Source organism: Saccopteryx leptura, chromosome 5 (assembly GCF_036850995.1).
Source record: "Saccopteryx leptura isolate mSacLep1 chromosome 5, mSacLep1_pri_phased_curated, whole genome shotgun sequence".
In the NCBI taxonomy this organism is placed as follows: domain Eukaryota; kingdom Metazoa; phylum Chordata; class Mammalia; order Chiroptera; family Emballonuridae; genus Saccopteryx; species Saccopteryx leptura.
This window is the reverse complement of record NC_089507.1, coordinates 32,254,881-32,271,825: the sequence shown is the minus strand read 5'-3', so window position 1 is coordinate 32,271,825 and position 16,945 is coordinate 32,254,881.

Sequence of the window (16,945 nt, the reverse complement as noted above, 5' to 3'; positions counted from 1 at the left end):
ACTGTTTGAAAGAATGGAAAATGAGCATGTGGTATGAATGTTACCAATGTTAATCAAATGAGGGTCGTGGTTGAGTTTCACTTTATTAAACATTTCTTGCAAACTTTATTATGAAACATTAAAGCAGTTATAATTATATAGTGCATTAACTCCTTCAACCAGAAAGAAGAGCTCTAGCTTGCTAAATAGAATAAGAAGTTAAAGGCAATATTCCATACTTTTAAACTGCATATAGATGAGGTAAAGGGGTGTATGTATGTTCTGAAATAGGAAGGTAAGAAGTAAGAGGAAAAAATATATACTTGGTTAACTTGGGCTTCTCACCAACCAAACAAGGACTTAGAAAAGAAACAAAAGGTAGACACAACATCATATTTTATAAGTGAAAGCTTTTGAAGAAAAAGACAAATGATATTTAGAAATAAAACTAAAATCAGTAGCTGTAGCCATGGAAATTGTACAGAATAAGTAGGGCTTTTAAAATGACATTATACAAAGAGAAATAGTAGAAAGAAAATAACTGAGACATGAAAATAATATTAGCTCTAAAATTTCTAAGAACCCCTAACTATTTCATTCTTTTTTTTTCTACTTATTTTTAAAAGACATGTGAGATGAGTTCTTGGCAAAAGGTAACAAAGATAAAATAATAATGATATATTAAAAATAGAAAGACTTTTAAATGGAAATGTACATAAATCTTGAAGTTTATCCAAATAAGATAAAAGCTTAGCAGTAAAAGGATCAATGCATTTAAAGAAAAAAAAATAAGTGTCTTGTGATAGTTTAGAGCTATGAGTTATGAATTGAAATAAGAAGAATTACACTAGTAGGAAAAAAGAACACTTAAGATAGTGAAATAAATATACTGTGATGGCAAAAAGCTTCGAAATTCTGGATTCCAATAGAAGCATTATTATGTAGCATTCAGATGCTTTTAAAAATCCTCTCATAAGCCAAACTTATTAAACATTGTACAAGGGTCCTCGAGTTGCAACAGTCTTGACATGCGATGTTTCAAGTTTATGATGCTCACTACCATAAAAACTTAGAAAAATTGAGATGTGAGTGTTTCTGCTTACTCATTTTTTTTTTTGGTCTTTTTTTTTTCTGATCCTACAGTACAGTGTACAGGACAGTATATTTATGTCTTTTTCTTAGTTCTGTGGCTTAGTTACGTTTTTATGTTCTTGATTATGATTTTACAACTGTATTAGGGTAAGTAAGTGACTTAGTCTATGGTATGGTTCAATTTACAGCAAAATTAAGGTTATATCACTGTCGTAGGAACAGAACTGTATCATAACCTGAGCACATCCCTGTATTTTAATAGAGTAAAATCACACAATATTTGCACTTCTGAATTTTGGGGATAGAAAAACCACGAGATTTTATTTTTGTTTTTCCCTCTCTCTTCTCTATCCCATCTCTCCCTTCCCCTCTTCTCCCCTTTTGTCTCCTCCTCTCCTCTCCTCTTTTCTCTGCTTTACTCTGCTCTACTCTCTCTTCTCTTTTTTCTCCTCTCTTTTCACTCTTCTTTTCTCTTCCCTTTCATTCCCATCCCTCTCTCCTCACCATCTCCTATTTTTTTCTTCTTTTCTTTTTTGTTTTCAGTTTTTATTAGAAATCCAAAAGCAAGTTTTATGCAGTTTCCCAATTTTTCATGTTGCCAAAACACTAGAATGACACACACACACATATAAAATGGTCATTTTTTAACCCCTTTCTAAATAATTTATTTCACAAAGTTAGTTCTGGATTGAGGATAATCCCAAACACTGCTATGAGTTACTTGTTCCATTAAGACAGCAAATCTTAATTAAATGGAATTAATGTAATTTATAGGAATCAACTTCTCTTTATTCTCTCTTGACAGATTTAGAGAATGGTACTTATGGTGAAAACACCTGTTAATAATGTTTCACTAGACTATTAACAAAAGAGAACGTTCTTTTTTGTTACTAATGCTTTTTTATCATATGGCTCTAAATTGGCAATCATCCCAGATAAGTGATTAAGATAATAAGAAAATTATTCATAATATCTTCAAAGATTTTCCTTACAGCAAGACCAATGGCACCAAGATTGCCTTTTACAAAAGTCATTGTGGAAACCCTACTGACAGAAGCATAAGAAGTTAGACCGCACAGATTCAAAGACATTAAATTATAAAGAACAATCCTGCTGGTCCCCCAGGGTATAGCCCAGATCATGCAATAGCCAGTTCTTTAATTTATGATTTTCCAAGACAAGGCAAAATTTATTTTTAAAATCTTCACTGTAGCTCAACCTGATTTCAACTACACAGTTAACTGAGCTGCTTACTCAGTGTGCGCATGGAATTCTTCCTATTTTGTGAGTAGCCTTTGAAATTTTTATCCTCTGTTTCATCTCATATTATGAAAAATAATCATTCTCAGTCATTAAATATCTGCTTAGAATTGCAAATTTTATATTTGAATTTAACAAGTTTGCTCTTCACAAGTCCAGTTTTCATCTTTTGTGGGTCCCTTAGTCTAATGTGCAACATAAAATAACTAGAGATTTCATAAATTATTATCAAATCAAAATAATTAAAACTTAGCTCAGGAAGCAATCAAATGCTACCAGAAGTCACCCTGGGTCCAAAGGTAGATCAAAGATGAACTGGACATAAAGATGCTTATTTTTTGTTTATATAAATAATGTTTCTTAATAAATAATAATAAGCATATTTAATTTCTGTTCAGATGTTGAAATTTATTGCTATATTACACTGTTTATGAAAAAATAAAAAATACATTTTACTTGATAGTTTTGGAGAAAGGGACATATCCATAGTGTTGAATTATATAGTTTTTGATTTTTATTTTGGCTTTTCCATGGTAAACTTAACTTCTTAAAGAGATATAAAAGTACTGTTAAAATATTTTTTAAAAACTAGTTGAAAAACATGGATTTTGATCCTTGTTTTATCATTTTAATGATATGTCCTGACTATGTCAGTTACCTTTCTGAGAAAAAAAACTTCTCGGGAGCCCAGGGAAATATTTACTATTTCTGTCTGAAATGGTTGGGATATGGGTCAAATGAAAAATGCATTCCAAAGTAGCTCTGCTATACAAATATAAGGTTGCACTTTTCTTCCATAGCCTTATTAGTATTATATTTGTGTGATTTTTTTCCTTATTTTTAAATTATATTTAGAAAATTAACTTTAACAGAGTGACGTTGATCAATAAGAGTACATAAGTTTCAGGTAAACATTTCTATAGCATTTGAACTGTTGATTATGTTGTATACCCATCACCCAAAGTCAAATCATTTTCTGTCACCTTATATTTGTCCTTCTTTACTCCTCCCCCTCCTCCATGTTCTCCTGGTAACCACTTCACTTTTATCTGTGTCCATGAGTCTCAGTTTTATATCCCACCTATGTGTGAAATCATACAGTTTGAGCTTTTTCTGATTTACTTATTTCACACAGTATAATGTTCTCAAGGTCCATCCATGTTGTATGAAAAGATGCTCATCTTCACTAGCTATTTGAGAAATGAAAATTAAAACTACAACAAAACACCACCTCACACTTGTTAGATTGGCTATTATCAACAAGACAGATAAAAACAAGTGTTGGAGAGGCTGTGGAGAAAAAGGAACCCTCATTCACTGTTGGTAGGAATGTAAATTAGTACAACCATTATGGAAGAAAGTATAGTGGTTACTCAAAAAATTAAGACTAGAATAACCATGTGACCCAGCAATCCCTCTACTGGGTATCTACCCTCAAAACTCAAAAACATTGGTATGCAAAGACACATGTACCCCCATGTTCATCGCAGCATTATTCACAGTGGCCAAGACATGGAAACAACCAAAGTGTCCCTCAATAGAGAATTGGATAAAGAAGATGTGGTACATATATACAATGGAAAACTACTCAGCTATATTTGTGTGACTTTAAAGGATATTTGCTGACCTAAATATACATAATTCCTGAGCATAGATGTGGAGCAGTCGCAATGAACTAGGTTATGTTATATACAAATAGATTTGAAATCCCTATGGCTTAAACAGAAAGTGTTCTGCTCGTACATGGTAAGTCACTGGACTGTATACTCCCCCTGGGACCAAGGCTGATGAAACAAACCACGACCTGGAAAACTGAGAGTATTCCTGGCACACTGGAATACTGCCACTGGGGCAAGGAGAAAAGCAGCCTGGACAGATGGGCAATTTATTGCTCACAGTTCACAGGGTCTGAATTATTTTGCTAGAGTTCCCATCACAAAGTACCACAGACTGGGTGATCTCAACAACAGAAATTTATTTTATCTCAGTTCTTTAAGGTGGAAGTCCAAGATCAAGGTGTTTTCAGGGTTGGCTTGTTAAGAGACCTCTCTCCTCAGCTTAGGGCAGGTTGTCTTCTCCCGGCATCCTCATATGGTCTTTCTTCATATGTGTCTGTGTCTAATCCTTTCTTCTTATACCAACACCAGTCGTATTCAATTAGGGGCCATATAATGACCTCTTTTTCACTAATCACTTCTGTAAGATTCTACCTACAAATACAGTCACATTCTGAGGTACTGGGCATCGTAACACTAACAAATAAATTTTGAGGACCTACAGTTCAGTCTAGAAACAGGATCCCATCAAATGACAGGGGTCAGGAAGGAGGGAAATAGCACCTGTGATATAACAACTATTTTTTTATTGTTGTATTAAAGTATTGGCATGCAGTTGGTACTTAGTAATAAATTGATTATTATAAATTATTAATATACCAACCATCCATTTTTCTGAAAAAGTATGTGTATAATTTCACATGTTATATATAAGTATAGTTTTATATATAATATACTCATCTACTTTAATCATAGTATATTACATGAGGCTTTAAACAAAAGGTATGTAATAATTTTTCCTCCTTTAGAGTAAAAGTGCTAAAATTTATTTATATTTCTTTGTCCAATGGTTTATTTCTGTTTTCCTATTTTAACTGAACTTCTATTCACCTTTTTCCAAGAATAGCACTGAAACTCTACATGCATATAATTTTAGTAAATCATATGCCATTGATAAAAAAAATCTATTTCAGAGAAAGCTAAAAACACAGAAACTATCGGTAAATCATTTTTGCAAGGCTTGTCTATTATCCGGTTTATTAGAACTTGTGTTTGCTCAACGTAGAAATGAAATGGAACTTCCTTGGTGGGATTAGTTCCAGAGAGAATGGCAGGGAGTAGTTCTGGCCTCTCAAAATTCTGTCTCAGATTTTAACATATGTTACATAAGACAGAGGATATGAAAGCACATTTCGTCTTTTACATGGAGACCTTTGTTGATCATTTGTAATATCACTTAAGAATATTAGAAGCTTCAAGGAATTTCTTTAAATAAATATTCAATGCAAAAGGATCATTACCTGACTGTGGTTCATTTACAAAAATATCATCTTGGCTCCAACCATCAGAGGATGGAAATGGGTATTGATCAGTTGTTTTAATGGTGGAATGAGAACTGGTTGTGTAATAACATTATAATGGCAGAGGCCAAGAACATGACATGCTCATTATTTCACACATAAGACAAATAGCCTTGGCTTTCTTATAGTACTAATTTCCCTACGATTTAATTACTATACTCTATTCAATACAAATTATTTCCAGTGTGCAGATAACTCACTTGTTTAAAAATAGAAAAGAATGATCAATTAAAACACCCTTGTGGTCAAGAACTCTGTTTGGTTACTTTATTTGAAACATTAGTCCTTTAATTTTGTTATTGATTGATATAGATTTTCAAAGCTGCAAACAAAGATTTTCCAAGAAAGGTAAATGTCTTTACTGTTATAAAACTGAATGCAATTTCTATCTCCAGATTACATTCTTCATGCTGGCAGAAAAAAATAATCTAGTAAATGTCAAATATTATCAGTCACTTTTAGGTCTCATAAATTATTTCAAGTTTAAACTGAGTCGGAACTGGAATCCCCACAATCCCTGAGAAAGCTGCACCTGCTCCGTGCCACTCAACAGGAGCCTCCAGAGCCGGCAGCTCTCATCAGCTTTTCTTCCCCGTTCCACCCTCACACAGTCTTCAGGAAAGAGGGAGAGAAGAGGTGGGAAGCAGATGGTCGCTTCTCCTGTTTTCCCTGACCAGTAATCAAGCCCGGGACGTCCATACACCAGGCCAATATGCTAATACCTTACTTCAAGAACAAACAAACATAGTTTGAGTGAGTATAGGCTTCCATTTTTTGAGAAGGGAAATGGAATTCCTTCCTATAAATCTACTTAATGTTCAAGAGAAGTGGAAGAAGGGACACATGGGACAACAGAAACAATGACAACATGTGCACACATGTGCTGATGAAGGCACAAATAAATGATATTTTGGGTTTTTATTCATAAAACCCAAAAACTGAATGGGCTTTTTGATTGTTATTCATTAGTAAATAAGCAAAATATATACCTGTTGATAGACTTGTTATTTACTTGTGGTGTACCTGGTTTTGTATACAAATTCCACTAGTTAGATGCCTTTGGGAAAATTATTTAATTTTTCTTAATAATAATACTTGCTTAGTAGGTAGGTGTGTATAGATGCAGCAAGAATAAAATAATTTATGTAGCTCTTGATATGGTGCTTTATGTATAATTAGCTTTGATAATGTCCAGTGATTTAAGCTATTGTAAATCCTCCTAAAGGAAAATGACATAATAGCTATTTATTTAGTATCTGTTTTCTCATTTAAAAGAAAAAAAAAGAGAACGGTTTCCAAACTGAAAAGTACAAATAAAAAATAGAGAAGATTTTGATGCCAATGATAAAAGAGAAGCCGATAAGAGGATCAATGACATCGTTGAGAGGCACCTTCTCCCTGTGCCACACTGAGAGTCTCGTCAGCTTTGATTTGAGATGTTAATCTGTGCAGTAACCATTGGCTTAACAGAATCTCAGGTTGACTTCTACTTCAAGCTTAAAAGGAATCAGAGTAATTAGAGAATGTTATAAATAAATTTCTGTTGTTGTTAATGGAAGTCTAGAGTAAGGCTTCTCCAAGTTTGGTCTGTAGAACATGGAGGTCAGAATTCTTTGGAACATTTCTTAGATATTTTTATTCTATTCAGAATTACCAATATTAGGTAAAATGCATTTAAATTTAATAGTCCCAAACACTTCTTTGGAAATAGGGGCTTTAAATCTTGAAAATAATTGCTTTGTATAAGTAGAGTCTCACTTAAAATATTCCTCCATTCAGGAAACTGCATGTTAGGAGAAACACAGCTGGCCGTGGGTTCACCCGGAATCAGAAGCAAACTGTGACCCTCTCAATTTACTCCAGAAGATGTAAGGTCACCACGAAATCCAACGCACACTTCCGATTGAAAACTACATACAGTGTTAACTTTTGAAATTAACAGAGATATTAAATAACTACTTTCACTTATTGATAAAGAAGATATGAACAATGTCATATTTTTATGGGGAAGAGTTTTATATTGCTAAAAATTGCTATCCAATGAGCATATATTTTGTGTAGGTTTAAAATTCTTTTAAAATCTCAGTGAAAATATAGAAATCATCTATATTTGGGGGCAAATATAATACTAATGTTGATCCTAAAAGCTCCTCATGTACTAAACCACTGCTAATAGATCTGGTCAGCCTTTGCCAAGGAATTCTACAGTGAGCATTAGTGCTGAAAAGGGATACACTGTGTTCAGTCCCACAAGGGGTGAAGTCATGGATTTGTATAAGCTTTCTCCTGTTTGTACCTTCAGAACTGACTAACCTAAGGAAACAATTTCATATGATTGTGTGTTTATTGCCCTTGGAATAAGGTTAAACATTAAATGAGCTCTAAGGTCAATATTTTACCATATAATTTAAAAAATCAATTTAATTATTAAAAAGCCACATTTCATCAGAGGTCCTAAGAGAATAATTTGTGTACTCTCTATGGTATAAGGGGCATGATATTTGTAGAAATTAAATCCCAGAGTTACTTAATACTGTTTGCTTCCAAGTTAATGTGTTACGTATTAAGCAGATAACCATAAAATATTTTAACTGTCAATTAATTAACTGCTTGGAAGAAATCATGTGCATGGTAAGAGTGTCTTGAATATACAGGTGTTCAGTCCCCACATTCACATAAAATACAGTTGAGGAGAGAAAAAATCATTATAAGGAATTACACGTGCCTCCAAAGAGTATCTACATCTTTAAAGGTGGATTAATGTGTTTCAAACAGGCTGTCAAGAAGTGTTATAATGATAAGTAAGAATATAATTTTTGAATCCGGGTTAGTGACTGTCTATTTTGAAGAGGTAGAGGAAAACATACTTCAGGAAGTTGAAATTAAGTAGGAAAGAGAAAAGGTCAAGCATGATAATTATCACGTAAGAGTGAGAGTACAGACTTGTAAAAAACGTATCCATTTTTCTTTTCTGCTGAGACAGAAAGACTTCAGCAGGAAGATTCGCTGTAATGTGATGAATATATTAACCTAATTAAAGAAAGATTGCATAAGGAGCTGAAATGAAGAACTGATGCTTCTCATCTCTCTCCTTCACCGTCTATCTGTCCCTATCTCTCTCTCTCTCTCTGTCTCTGCCAAAGAAAAAGAGAAAGATTGCCTCACTTAGGAGCTGTGCTGTTTGGTCACAGAGACAGGAGAGGGAGGTCTCAGAGTCGAACACTGCTGCTGTAGCCACGCCCCTCCCTCTCGGTCAGAGGCGTGGGGTCCTTAGGATCCCATCTGGGGCAGGCAGGAAGGGTATGCCTAATTGTCTTAGCTTAGACTTTTAATCAAATTATGGAATGATCTTTCGATTTTTCTTTCTATTGAAATTTTACATCCACAGAACCGGACAGCTATACAAGGTACTTTACAGAAGGCAGCGCTCTTGCCCGTTGCTTTCCAGCAGCTTCCAGCACATCTCCCTTAGCATCTCCCTCATCGCACTTTCTTAGCTGATTTTTTTTTTTTTTAGCATTTATATCTGTTAGTTTATGTTACTGTTTCTTATTTATATCTTTATATGTAAACTTCTTATTAAGGAGGATGTTGATTCAGCTCTCCCATTCGTGACCTGACACAGGCATTTCTTTCTCCCATCCTCCAATTCACTTACATTATCATTTTTGTTTATATCACTATGTGGTTATTATAATGTGAAAATATTAACTGAGCAATACAATATAACGAAAACAAAAACAGAAGCACCAATAACTTCAAATTCTTTTTTAGCATTCAGTCTGTGCAAGACAGTAATTTTATTTTCTATTTCTACATTTTTATCTTTGGAATTAAAAAAAAATTTTTTTTTTTGCCTGTTACAGAGACAGAGAGAAAGACAGAGAGAGGGAGAGATAGGGACAGACAGACAGGAAGGGAGAGAGATGAGAAGCATTAATTCTTCGTTGCAGCACCTTAGCTGTTGTTCACTGATTGCTTTCTCATCTGTGCCTTGCCCAGGGGCTACAGCAGACCGAGTGACCCTTTGATCAAGCTGGTGAGCCTTGCTTAAACCAGATGAGCCTGCGCTCAAGCCGGTGACCTCGGGTTTTAGAACCTCGGTCCTCTGCGTCCCAGTCCTACACTCTATCGACTGTGCCACCATCTGGACAAACTCAAAGTTTATTTTTTATTATGTGTTTTTAAATGATTCAACTATTTTTAATGTATCTATTATAATCAGCATCCCAATCAAGTCTCCTTTTACTACATTTTTAAAAAATCTAGTACACTACTTATTTTATTGTTTTCTTCTATATCTCTCTTGGAGTTTCTTCTTTACCGATTCTAATTGGGCTGTTGTCTGAGTCCACTGGACAACATGATACTGGCGGCTCCGCCCACCGCCATCCTGTTGATTTTCTTTACATCTCTTCTTGGTAGCATCCTTCCTATGTTAAAGGTCCCCTACTTTCCTTCTTCTTGGTTTAATTCCTCATTTTGCAAGAGGATATATTCAAGTCAAAGGAATGGCGTAGAAGCTAGAGGCCGGTGTTCAACGATAACCACTTCCGATGGCAGCGTGTCATGCTCAGCAACATTATTTAACCCCAGTGACGTTTATGGCAAGCTCCTTGCTCTTGCCATTAATATAGAATGTGCATTAGATCCATTCTTGATTTACAAATTTGTAAAAACATCTCCAAATAAGATGAGCAGAAATGTAGAGTGAGTCATTTCAATGGAGAGTCATAAATTCTTATTGAATTTTCAGAACCAAAATTCTTATCAGATCTAGTATCCTTGAATTAAGAGAATGTCAGGTAGACAAGAGAAAAGATCCTATAATGAAATCACAATAAATGCTAGAAATATACTTCTTGACCTTCTCTAAAAGATTCTGCCAAATTTTCTATTGGGCACTGACTCTGAATTGATGCTGTTTGGGCAAATAAACAAAGGTATTGTTGAGAATCAAACAATAACTTCAGTTTGACTGATGTCCACTTCACTGTACACCCAGTAGGACACCTGTGTCTGGCTCCCGCAGGTCCAGAGTGTGTAGTTTCTGGAAATAATTTAAGCCGTCAGCAGGATTCTGAATAAGAGTTATTACAGAGGGAAAGCCAAGCTACTATGGTTTATCCTCTCTAAGAAAAGAATAAATAAAAAGCAGTACTCTATTACTAGAAAAGTCAAAGAGATGAGCACCACCATCGAAAACCAAAGATGCAAGGGTAATGATTTACATCACAGTCATTCTGCCTGCGGAGACATACTCAGAGGGGCAAGGCTGTTGGGACTGATTTGGTTTATGGGTACAGGGTGTTCTGAGTCCTTTAAATTCCTCTATACAAATTCATCCCAATTCTGGTTCCCTCATCTTCCATCAGTGCCATAGTCTTCACATAACATTTCCAAGGTTACTCTAAACTCACCCGATGTCAAACTTCATTGATTGGTAGGATAAAACTGGGTGTGTCTTTTAGTTTTGAGATATATTCATCTTTGGTATTAAAAGTTTGGCAATTCTTTAAACATAATTACACTCTCAAGACTTTTTTGTGTAACTTGAACCCAAATTATAGGTATTTTGGAGATGTTATCTTGGCATTCTTTTTCCTTCAGATATTCAGCTGTACAGGCAGCTACTGCCTCCCGCAGTCCTAGACATCCTAATGGACTTTATGTGTGAGGAGTAGCAAGACAGCCTCTGCAGCCTCACCTCATCAAAGGAGATAAAATAATCAACCATTCTGTCAGCATGCACCATGGGGCCCCAGGTTATCCTTCCCACTATTGGATTTTAACTGCCTTCAGGTGCAGGTCAAATGAAGTCCAATCACTGTAGTGTGTTGAATAGTGCCCCTGAAAGTTCACATCCACCTGAAACCTCAACATGTGACCTTATTTGGAAATAAGGGCTTTGCGGATGTATTAAGGTAAGGCTAGAGGTTAGATTATACTGGTTTAGAGTAGGCCTTAAATCCAATGATTATGTCCCTACAAGAAGGAGGAAAAGACACATAGAGGCAGAGGCCATGTGGAGATGGAGGCAGGGATTGAAGTTATGCTGCCGTGAAGTACAAGGAGCTGACAGAAACCAGGAGAAGCAAAAACAACCTGTCCCCTAGAGCCTTCCCAGGGAGTGTGACTCGGCCAACACCTTAATTTCAGCGTTTTGGTTTCAAGAATCATGAAAGAATATGTCTGTGTTGTTGTAAGCCATCCAGTCTGTGGGAATTTGTGACGGCAGCCCTTGGAAACTAACACAACCACAAATGACATTTCTCTTTATTTGTCAGAATTATGTGTACTATTCTGATGTTATTTACTTCTATACTAGTCAGGTTTCTTAGCTGAAAAAAACAATAAAAAACAAAACAAAAAAACAACCAAATAAATAAAACCAAGTCACTTTTTTTCAAATTAAAAATAAAAGCAACATTTTGTTAAGGACATATACCACTCACAGAATCCCTATGAAGGCCTGAGAACAAAGCTCAGAATGTGGACAGGAAGGGAGTACAAGGCTTGGCAGTCAAAAAGAGTCCAGATCAGACCCCGGCTCCAGCCTGGTGAAACCAGCACTGGCACAGCCAGAGGACACTAGACTGAAGAGATGTCCGTCTTCAGCAGCCCGGGACCTGCAGCATGACACTGGCCCTGCTCCCCTTGTTCTGGCCACTGGCCTCTGTGGAAGCTTCTGCCACTATCGTACTGAGGTCTCATCTCTCCCTGCTTCTTGGCATCATTAGATACAAATTCACGGTCCTAAGGGGTCATGTGAGAATAGCCTACGATAGATCACTTTTCCATGACCTAGTTTGCAAGGAAGCAGAAAAGAAGTGGGACATGCAAGGATTAGTCATCAGTACTGGCTGAGGACTGTCGCCCACCAGATCTCTTAAGTGTTGGAATGTAGTGTCGGCTTTCACAACAACAGAAAGGAAATCAGAGGTGGAGAGGGAAAATCAAAATAAAAGAAAATCAAATTAAAAAAACGCACACACACAAATACGCATTGCCATGTTTCCCTAAGGCCAGTTCCATTAACTTTGTAGAGAAAAGAAACTCCTTTAGATTCTGTCAAAACTTTACATAATAGTTTTAAAGTGAAGGTAGGAGAAGTTGCAATAGGTTCTGTTCTCAAATACATTATTTCCAATAGAAAAAAAAAATGGCAAATATACCGTTGTTCTTTGAGTCTCGTTAATGACAATTTATAAAACAATTTGAGCAATAGTATATTTACCTGCTTTAACTCCAAGAGATTTTTGCCCATATTTAAGCATTACGGTATCTTTGTCAGTACCATATTTATATTTACATTCAGTTAATTAACTAAAAATTCTGATGAAAAGAAAATTCTAATTTACATATATGTAAAAATATTAAGAATATTAGTAAAATTTAATTAAGGCCTTGATACTGTTATTTGGGGAAATTAAGTGAATAGAAAAAGCCACTTTAAATGTCAGATCATAATATATTTCAAAGGAAATCTATTTTGTATTGCTACATCAAAAAAGAAAAAACAAAAAATGAGTTTAATAGACCACATGAGATGAAAAAAAATTGACTGACTATGGCAATTTTTTATTGTCTAAGAAAGTCAGATTAATTGTTGTTGCAAGAAGTACCCAAAAGAAACTTATTAACCAACTCAAAATAAAAATCAATTTCCATATGTTTTGCTGTCACCACCATTAAAGTTTGAACACATACGACTGAATGACTTGTGTTTATGCTTATTTTGGAATGTGTGAAAATAACTCACTAGTGTACCATACACAGCATTTACCAAAGATTCATGTGTTGGAAGAAAGATGATATGTTATGTTATTTTACTTACTTAACTGTACTGTAGAATAAATTTCTGTGAACTTTAGAGAAGGATGGAAATCTAGAAAGATTTGCATTTTCAACATGAGTTCACACAATCCAAAATGAAAAGCATTCTTTTGTCCTATCTGTATTTGAAGTTAAATATATTTTTAAAAGTTACATTTGTGAAAGTTATTGCAGATTCATTTGCTCTTCTTCCCTTCCATTTTCTAATATGTCTTTCAAATGCAGATAGTGGAAAACTAAAAATTACAGTGGTACCTTGTCAAACAAGTTTAATTCATTTCATGGCTGAGCTCATGACTCAGTTTGCTCGTGTGTCAAATCTAGTGGAGGTGGAGGGTGGCGGAAGCTAGTGATTCAAATATCCGCTCGTGATTTAAAGCAAAAAATCCCGAGAGTGACTGCTCATCTCTTAAATTGCTCGTGATTTAAAGTGCTCGTGTGTCAAGGCACCACTGTACATTTTGTACATTCCTTCGTAGCTAAAGATTCTGAATGCTGATTGATTCTTACCAAAATGATCCACCCCTATGAGGTTGGGAAAACGCATGTGAGACTTAGGCCATTTTCCTGACATTTTGATGGTATTCTGCTTATTGGCAAGGACAAGGATATAGAAAATTTTTCTACATCAACATTCCAGTTTCTCTTCATCAGCCTTCTGGTGATAAAGAGGCTGTTACCATGGTCCAGGATCAGGGTACCAGTTCTGTATGTATCATGTAACAATGGATTGTGATGTCTGAAACACAACCATGGTGGTCTGATCCTCACCGCAGTAGTCTTGCTGTGGTGGCTTCGGTAGTAGAAGTCCCCTTTGCAGGCAAGTTCTTAGGATTTGGGAGCCATTCCTTAAATCCTGGATTTAATTGCACTTCTCCACCCCTTCCAGGAATTTTTTTTTTTTTTTTGTATTTTTCTGAAGCTGGAAACGGGGAGAGACAGTCAGACAGACTCCCGCATGCGCCCGACCGGGATCCACCCGGCATGCCCACCAGGGTCGACGCTCTGCCCACCAGGGGGCGATGCTCTGCCCCTCCGGGGCATCGCTCTGCCGCGACCAGAGCCTCTCTAGTGCCTAGGGCAGAGGCCAAGGAGCCATCCCCAGCGCCCGGGCCATCTTTGCTCCAATGGAGCCTTGGCTGTGGGAGGGGAAGAGAGAGACAGAGAGGAAGGAGGGGGTGGGGGTGGAGAAGCAAATGGGCACTTCTCCTATGTGCCCTAACCGGGAATCGAACCTGGGTCCCCCGCATGCCAGGCTGACGCTCTACCGCTGAGCCAACCGGCCAGGGCCCCTTCCAGGGATTTTTGTGGGCACTTCTTTCCCTCTGTGAAATCCCTTTCTAAATAAATGTAGAGATTGCTTTAGTATTTTTTTTCTATTTCTTACTTAAAACCTTGACTGGTAAAACATTAAAAAACAAACACACGAAGAAAAAAAAAATCTCACCAGACAATTTTATCTGTTTTCTCTAAGGGATTTATAGATAGCTGCTCAATTTGAATATGGACATGTCTTTGAGATGTGCCCAGTCAGATCTCCTCTACTAGAAGGGTTTGGCTTTAGCTGAACCATGACTTTCTTCACATCAAGAATGGGAAGGATGTAGGACACAACAAACTGCAAGTCTCACTCAGGATGTTAGTTGAGAGGAATCACTGTTCTCTCCTGGCATCTGAACCCTACACCCCAAATTTAATCTTTTACTGATGCATTCATATCCTTGTTGCTATTACATCTTCACTTGAAATTTGAACAATAAGAAATCAAGTATATAAAGGATGCTTTGAAATTTTCAAAGATATATGGAAATCATAGATGGAAAACTATATTCATCCATCTATTTTTATAATTATACTTCATCATGTTTATTATGAAATGCTTTATGTAGTTTCTTTTGCTTCAGTCAAAATAAGGGAATATCTACTTCTCAGAGATGAGTAGATTTCACTTGATAATAAAGGAAAACATTGTGATAGTTTTCCTGTATACTTGTTTTCTGTTCACAATTATACTTGTTATGGAAGTGGGAGTGAATAATTACTTAAACAACATATCCACCCAATAATAAGAAGTTTGTATTATACTATTATTACTAAGTTCTTCAATAATAAACAGTGGCCAAAAAAGCATTTAGAGCCATACAAAAATGTGCCATTTAATGAAATTACAACTCTCGCTTGCCAGAAAATTACACATGATGCCATGTTGCTTGAAGAAAGGCCACTTCACCAGGAGTAAACAAACACTGGTGGGAAATAAATCTCTGTTTCAAATTTCAACAGCAGTTGTGTACAATATTGCACCTGCGGGTGAAAAACAAATGAGGTAAATGAATTTGTATATGCATTCCATGATTTTCCAGCAGTGTTATAATTAAAACTATAAAACATTGCCGTTAGCAAACAGCTTTTGTGGGAATTCTTTCTCACAGCCCTGTTCATGGCAACCACGTTTTGTTTGTCTTCATTTCCTCTGACAATGACTACCACCATCTGCGGAGAGAAGGCAAATGTAATTTTTATGTGGAATTGTTTACAAGAAAGACAAATACTATCAAGATTAGCAGACCCTGATTAGCTTCTGAAAAACACTCTGAAAACCCAAAGCTAAACTTTCCTTCACAGACTAGAGAAAAGCCATCCCTGTGTTTTGAGTGGAATGACCAAGGGTCTGGTGTTCACTGGTTAGTCTCAGAATACCATAAAGAATACATGGAATTAAACAAATTCTAAGATACATAGAGGGTTTAGTTGAATCTCCACATTGTTAAAATTGCTGTAAATCTTTTGTGCCTAATTCTTGATTTGACTGTATTTATCTGAACCTCAGCTAAAAAGACAGAATATACCCACGTCCTACTCTGAGATTAATATTACATATCTAACCCTCCATGTGATAATAAAAGGCAACTTCCCAAAGCTAGTGAATATATTTCTTACCAGACCTGTTTCTCCTCTTACCCTGCACGTGCACTGCCTCTTCTCAGTCCTTTCCATGAGCTCTTCTCTCTTCTTTCTCACCTTTGACTACCAGCATTTCCCAGGGCTTATGCCTTCTGTATCTTCTCTTCTTCATCCACACTCATCCTTTGGAGAATTTTATCCAGGTGCATAGCTATTCTCTAGCCTTATGATCAAAAAATTAATATGACCAATCCCAAACTCTTCCTTGGTTCTAGACTCCTCTATTTGATTGCCTAGTCATCGTAGTACATGCATTGTCTCATGTTTTAAAAAAAGAATTCCTAATCTGTATTTCTGGACTCATTCCCTTTCCCCTGAGTGTTTTCTGTTACTTTTCACCAGCAGCTCTGGACAAAAGTTTAAGAACATGTTTGATTTCCTTTCTTATTTTTTTTATAATCCAAATCCAATTCATCAACAAGTTGTGTTAAGATATTTTGAAATAATATCCAGAACCTGTTAAGTGCTCATTACCTCCACCACTGCTACTTTGTTGAAATTGTCATCATTTCTACTCATGCCCACACTGACTCCTGCCTGATCTCATGCCTTCCACTCACTGCCTAACACTCTCCACCATCCTCATCCTCATCCTCATCCTCATCCTCATCCTCATCCTCATATCTCTTCTTCAGTCTTAAAATCTTTATCAGAGCATATTAAACTCAAATTATTCCA